Below are 6,487 nucleotides of genomic sequence, written 5' to 3' on the forward strand. Positions count from 1 at the left end.
CAGAGTGAGGGAGGAAACATGGAGGAACATGGGGAAATGTCACTCTGTCAGAGGTATGGGTGAGTGTGGATAAAGAAATCCTAGTACTAATCACAGCACTGCGCGTGGGTTTGGTGGGCTTGCAGGGCAGGGGCAGACTGGCCATCTGGCATTTCGGGAACATACCAGATGGGCTGGTCCATATTTAGCCCAGCGGGCCTGTCTACCAGCTAGCTACCAGCTAGCTACACACAGAGAATGCTGTGTCATGTCAGTATTTGTACAGTGCTAATCTCAACCTTGTTCAGCTTGTATTCCAGATTCACTGTGATCATATTTCACCCCGTATTGTGTACTCCTTGTGCATCAGTTTCCCTTGTGGATTCTGCTCTTCTAAACTCTCAAGCCAATCTGAGTAAATGTTTCATGGTTTTCGGTGCAAAACAGTTGCAATTTTAATGATGGAGTACATCAGACATGAGTATATAATTGCAACCGATGTGCTGTATGGTCAACGCGTCTCCACACACTTCCTGAATGTCGTGATGTCACAGAGTTCTGGAATCCACCACAGCTGAAGGCTTCTGAATTCTTCATAGTGTTCTTTTTCTTTCCACTCGTGTTTTAAATATGCAGAAAACATATGAAACCCGTCCGTCCTCATGCCTGGTTTCTGGGAGTCGAGTCGACTGCATGATTGTGTTTCCTGTCACTTTGAATCAGACGGGTGAAAGGCACTGCTTTACAGCACATTGTTTTGGGTTTAAAACCAAGTGTCACATAAAAACATTATTCATTTTGGGAATAAATCATGAAGATAAAGGAAGAGACAGGAGATGTGTTAATCTGTAAATATTACTGTATCCATCCCTCAACCTCTTGATAAAGAGACAGTACAGGTGTTAATCTGTAAATATTACTGTATCCATCCCTCAACCTCTTGATAAAGAGACAGTACAGGTGTTAATCTGTAAATATTACTGTATCCATCCCTCAACCTCTTGATAAAGAGACAGTAGAGGTGTTAATCTGTAAATATTACTGTATCCATCCCTCAACCTCTTGATAAAGAGACAGTAGAGGTGTTAATCTGTAAATATTACTGTATCCATCCCTCAACCTCTTGATAAAGAGACAGTAGAGGTGTTAATCTATAAATATTACTGTATCCATCCCTCAACCTCTTGATAAAGAGACAGTAGAGGTGTTAATCTATAAATATTACTGTATCCATCCCTCAACCTCTTGATAAAGAGACAGTAGAGGTGTTAATCTATAAATATTACTGTATCCATCCCTCAACCTCTTGATAAAGAGACAGTAGAGGTGTTAATCTGTAAATATTACTGTATCCATCCCTCAACCTCTTGATAAAGAGACAGTAGAGGTGTTAATCTATAAATATTACTGTATCCATCCCTCAACCTCTTGATAAAGAGACAGTAGAGGTGTTAATCTGTAAATATTACTGTATCCATCCCTCAACCTCTTGATAAAGGACAGTAGAGGTGTTAATCTGTAAATATTACTGTATCCATCCCTCAACCTCTTGTTGGAGATTTGCCACTACCTGTTCTCCGCCCCAGTCAGCCCACATGGCTGTGTTCTACAGTGGTACTGTACCACCGGAGGAGTCAGACATAATGCATGTGTACGCCTGGTGACCAGTCAGCCCACATGGCCGTGTTCTACAGTGGTACTGTAACACCGGAGGAGTCAGACATAATGCATGTGTACGCCTGGTGACCCGTGAACAATAGAGATGTTGACTGGTGGCGATGGAGCATAATGATGTGTCTGGTACGTGAGCACAGCCTCCTCTCAGTCCCAAATGGCAACCTAATCCCCATGTAGTGTATTATATATGGAATATGTTGTAATTTGGGACACAACTTGGTATAAAAAAAAAAATACTCATCATTAATGTCTTCTTACTGCTTCAACATCCAGAGGGGGTTTTCAGAAACAGCTGGGGAGGACTCCTAAATGACACCCTACTGTCTATATAGTGTCTCCTAAATGACACCCTACTGTCTATAGGGTCTGTCCTAAATGACACTCTACTGTCTATAGGGTCTGTCCTAAATGACACCCTACTGTCTATAGGGTCTGTCCTAAATGACACCCTACTGTCTTTAGGGTCTGTCCTAAATGACACCCTACTGTCTATAGGGTCTGTCCTAAATGACACCTTACTGTCTATAGGGTCTGTCCTAAATGACACCCTACTGTCTATAGGGTCTGTCCTAAATGACACCCTACTGTCTATAGGGTCTGTCCTAAATACCCTACTGTCTATAGGGTCTGTCCTAAATGACACCCTACTGTCTATATGGTCTGTCCTAAATGACACCCTACTGTCTATAGGGTCTGTCCTAAATGACACCCTACTCTCTATAGGGTCTGTCCTAAATGACACCCTACTGTCTATATAGTGTCTCCTAAATGACACCCTACGGTCTATAGGGTCTGTCCTAAATTACACCCTACTGTCTATATAATGTCTCCTAAATGACACCCTACTGTCTATAGGGTCTGTCCTAAATGACACCCTACTGTCTATAGGTTCTGTCCTAAATTACACCCTACTGTCTATAGGGTCTGTCCTAAATGACACCCTACTGTCTATAGGGTCTGTCCTAAATGACACCCTACTGTCTATAGGGTCTGTCCTAAATGACACCCTACTGTCTATAGGGTCTGTCCTAAATGACACCCTACTGTCTATAGGGTCTGTCCTAAATTACACCCTACTGTCTATAGGGTCTGTCCTAAATGACACCCTACTGTCTCTACAGTGTCTCCTAAATGACACCCTACTGTCTATATAGTGTCTCCTAAATGACACCCTACTGTCTATAGGGTCTGTCCTAAATGACACCCTACTGTCTATAGGGTCTGTCCTAAATGACACCCTACTGTCTATAGAGTCTGTCCTAAATGACACCCTACTGTCTATATAGTGTCTCCTAAATGACACCCTACTCTCTATAGGGTCTGTCCTAAATGACACCCTACTGTCTATAGAATCTGTCCTAAATGACACCCTACTGTCTATAGGGTCTGTCCTAAATGACACCCTACTGTCTATAGGGTCTGTCCTAAATTACACCCTACTGTCTATATAATGTCTCCTAAATGACACCCTACTGTCTATAGGGTCTGTCCTAAATGACACCCTACTGTCTATAGGGTCTGTCCTAAATGACACCCTACTGTCAATAGGGTCTGTCCTAAATGACACCCTACTGTCTATAGGGTCTGTCCTAAATGACACCCTTCTGTCTATAGGGTCTGTCCTAAATGACACCCTACTGTCTATGGTGTCTCCTAAATGACACCCTACTGTCTATAGGGTGTCTCCTAAATGACACCCTACTGTCTATAGGGTCTGTCCTAAATGACACCCTACTGTCTATAGGGTCTGTCCTAAATGACACCCTACTGTCTATAGTGTCTCCTAAATGACACCCTACTGTCTATAGGGTCTGTCCTAAATGACACCCTACGGTCTATAGGGTCTGTCCTAAATGACACCCTACTGTCTATATAGTGTCTCCTAAATGACACCCTACTGTCTATAGGGTCTGTCCTAAATGACACCCTACTGTCTATAGGGTCTGTCCTAAATGACACCCTACTGTCTATAGGGTCTGTCCTAAATGACACCCTCCTGTCTATAGGGTCTGTCCTAAATGACACCCTACTGTCTATTATAGTGTCTCCTAAATGACACCCTACTGTCTATAGGGTCTGTCCTAAATGACACCCTACTGTCTATAGGGTCTGTCCTAAATTACACCCTACTGTCTATAGGGTCTGTCCTAAATGACACCCTACTGTCTATAGGGTTATGTCCTAAATGACACCCTACTGTCTATAGGTTCTGAACTAAATGACACCCTACTGTCTATAGGGTCTGTCCTAAATGACACCCTACTGTCTATAGCGTCTGTCCTAAATTACACCCTACTGTCTATAGGGTCTGTCCTAAATGACACCCTACTGTCTCTACAGTGTCTCCTAAATGACACCCTACTGTCTATATAGTGTCTCCTAAATGACACCCTACTGTCTATAGGGTCTGTCCTAAATGACACCCTACTGTCTATAGGGTCTGTCCTAAATGACACCCTACTGTCTATAGGGTCTGTCCTAAATGACACCCTACTGTCTATAGGGTCTGTCCTAAATGACACCCTACTGTCTATAGGGTCTGTCCTAAATTACACCCTACTGTCTATAGGGTCTGTCCTAAATGACACCCTACTGTCTATAGGGTTATGTCCTAAATGACACCCTACTGTCTATAGGTTCTGAACTAAATGACACCCTACTGTCTATAGGGTCTGTCCTAAATGACACCCTACTGTCTATAGCGTCTGTCCTAAATGACACCCTACTGTCTATAGGGTCTGTCCTAAATGACACCCTACTGTCTCTACAGTGTCTCCTAAATGACACCCTACTGTCTATATAGTGTCTCCTAAATGACACCCTACTGTCTATATGGTCTGTCCTAAATGACACCCTACTGTCTATAGGGTCTGTCCTAAATGACACCCTACTGTCTATAGCGTCTGTCCTAAATTACACCCTACTGTCTATAGGGTCTGTCCTAAATGACACCCTCCTGTCTATAGGGTCTGTCCTAAATGACACCCTACTGTCTATTATAGTGTCTCCTAAATGACACCCTACTGTCTATAGGGTCTCTCCTAAATGACACCCTACTGTCTATAGGATCTGTCCTAAATTACACCCTACTGTCTATAGGGTCTGTCCTAAATGACACCCTACTGTCTATAGGGTCTGTCCTAAATGACACCCTACTGTCTATAGGGTCTGTCCTAAATGACACCCTACTGTCTATAGGGTCTGTCCTAAATGACACCCTCCTGTCTATAGGGTCTGTCCTAAATGACACCCTACTGTCTATTATAGTGTCTCCTAAATGACACCCTACTGTCTATAGGGTCTCTCCTAAATGACACCCTACTGTCTATAGGATCTGTCCTAAATTACACCCTACTGTCTATAGCGTCTGTCCTAAATGACACCCTACTGTCTATAGGGTCTGTCCTAAATGACACCCTACTGTCTCTACAGTGTCTCCTAAATGACACCCTACTGTCTATATAGTGTCTCCTAAATGACACCCTACTGTCTATATGGTCTGTCCTAAATGACACCCTACTGTCTATAGGGTCTGTCCTAAATGACACCCTACTGTCTATAGGGTCTGTCCTAAATGACACCCTACTGTCTATATAGTGTCTCCTAAATGACACCCTACTCTCTATAGTGTCTGTCCTAAATGACACCCTACTGTCTATAGGGTCTGTCCTAAATGACACCCTACTGTCTATAGGGTCTGTCCTAAATGACACCCTACTGTCTATAGGGTCTGTCCTAAATGACACCCTACTGTCTATAGGGTCTGTCCTAAATGACACCCTCCTGTCTATAGGGTCTGTCCTAAATGACACCCTACTGTCTATTATAGTGTCTCCTAAATGACACCCTACTGTCTATAGGGTCTCTCCTAAATGACACCCTACTGTCTATAGGATCTGTCCTAAATTACACCCTACTGTCTATAGGGTCTGTTCTAAATGACACCCTACTGTCTATAGGGTTATGTCCTAAATGACACCCTACTGTCTATAGGGTCTGTCCTAAATGACACCCTACTGTCTATAGGGTCTAACCTAAATGACACCCTACTGTCTATAGGGTCTGTCCTAAATGACACCCTACTGTCTATATTGTGTCTCCTAAATGACACCCTACTGTCTATAGGGTCTGTCCTAAATGACACCCTACTGTCTATAGGGTCTGTCCTAAATGACACCTTACTGTCTATATGGTCTGTCCTAAATGACACCCTACTGTCTATAGGGTCTGTCCTAAGTGACACCCTACTGTCTATAGGGTCTGTCCTAAATGACACCCTACTGTCTTTAGGGTCTGTCCTAAATGACACCCTACTGTCTATAGGGTCTGTCCTAAATGACACCCTACTGTCTTTAGGGTCTGTCCTAAATGACACCCTACTGTCTATAGGGTCTGTCCTAAATGACACTCTACGGTCTATGGGGTCTGTCCTAAATGACACCCTACTATCTATTATAGTGTCTCCTAAATGACAGCCTACTGTCTATAGGGTCTGTCCTAAATGACACCCTACTCTCTATAGGGTCTGTCCTAAATGACACCCTACTGTCTATAGTGTCTGTCCTAAATTACACCCTACTATCTATAGGGTCTGTCCTAAATTACACCCTACTGTCTATAGGGTCTGTCCTAAATTACACCCTACTGTCTATATAGTGTCTCCAAAATGACACCCTACTGTCTATAGGGTCTGTCCTAAATTACACCCTACTCTCTTTAGTGTCTGTCCTAAATGACACGCTACTCTACTGCCTATGTAGTGTCTCCTAAATGACACCCTACGGTCTATAGAGTCTGTACTAAATGACACCCTACTGTCTATAGGGTCTGT

The sequence above is a fragment of the Oncorhynchus nerka genome, unplaced genomic scaffold (assembly GCF_034236695.1).
Source record: "Oncorhynchus nerka isolate Pitt River unplaced genomic scaffold, Oner_Uvic_2.0 unplaced_scaffold_1196, whole genome shotgun sequence".
NCBI lineage: Eukaryota > Metazoa > Chordata > Actinopteri > Salmoniformes > Salmonidae > Oncorhynchus > Oncorhynchus nerka.